The following is a 726-nucleotide window of genomic DNA, read 5'->3' as shown; positions in this document are numbered from 1 at the left end:
AAAACCCATTTCAAACTTCTTACCTCCAGAAGTGAAATATGACAGATTTGTGTTGCTTTAAGCCACCAAGTTCGTGGTAAATTGTGACAGCAGCAAAAGGAAACGAACATACCCTGTTTGCTCGTCAGCTGTCAGAAGCCTTTCACTCCAAGCCATGTGTGCCCCCAAAAGTCCTGAGGAACACTACTCTTTAAGCAATGAGGTATGTTCTGGGTTCCTTAAAATGTCACCACAGGAGCAGAGGCTACTTCCCACCCTACTACCATAGAGATCGGGGCTTTGCTCAAGGGAGGAAGGCAACTTTTAAGAAAAGCCTATACTTGAGAAAAAATAGTTTTTATTAATATATTGTTAAATCCAGAAATGTTTCTACACTGTGTGCCTTGAGTCTGAGCAGAGGTGGAATCTCCCTAAAGACACCAGTGGAAAGCCAGGCACAGTAGCTCACACCTGTAATCCCAGCACTTTGGGAGGTGGAGGTGAGAGGATTGCCTGAGCCCAGGTGTTTGAGACCAGCCTGAGCAACGTGACAAGACCTTATCTCTACAATAAATAAAAAATTAGCCAGGCGTGGTGGCGCAGGCCTGTGGTTCCTGTTACTTGGAAGGTTGAGGCAGAAGGATCTTCTGAGCCCAGCATCTTCTGAGCCCAGCAGGTCGAGGATGCAGTGGCTGTGAGTATGCCACTGCACTCCAGCCTGGGTGACAGAGTGAGACTCCAACTCAA

This window comes from Carlito syrichta, unplaced genomic scaffold (genome assembly GCF_000164805.1).
Source record: "Carlito syrichta isolate Samal-C Ts95f unplaced genomic scaffold, Tarsius_syrichta-2.0.1 Scaffold315335, whole genome shotgun sequence".
NCBI classification, from domain to species: Eukaryota; Metazoa; Chordata; class Mammalia; order Primates; family Tarsiidae; genus Carlito; species Carlito syrichta.
The sequence above is the reverse complement of the archived record's forward strand: the minus strand, read 5'-3'. Positions refer to the sequence as shown.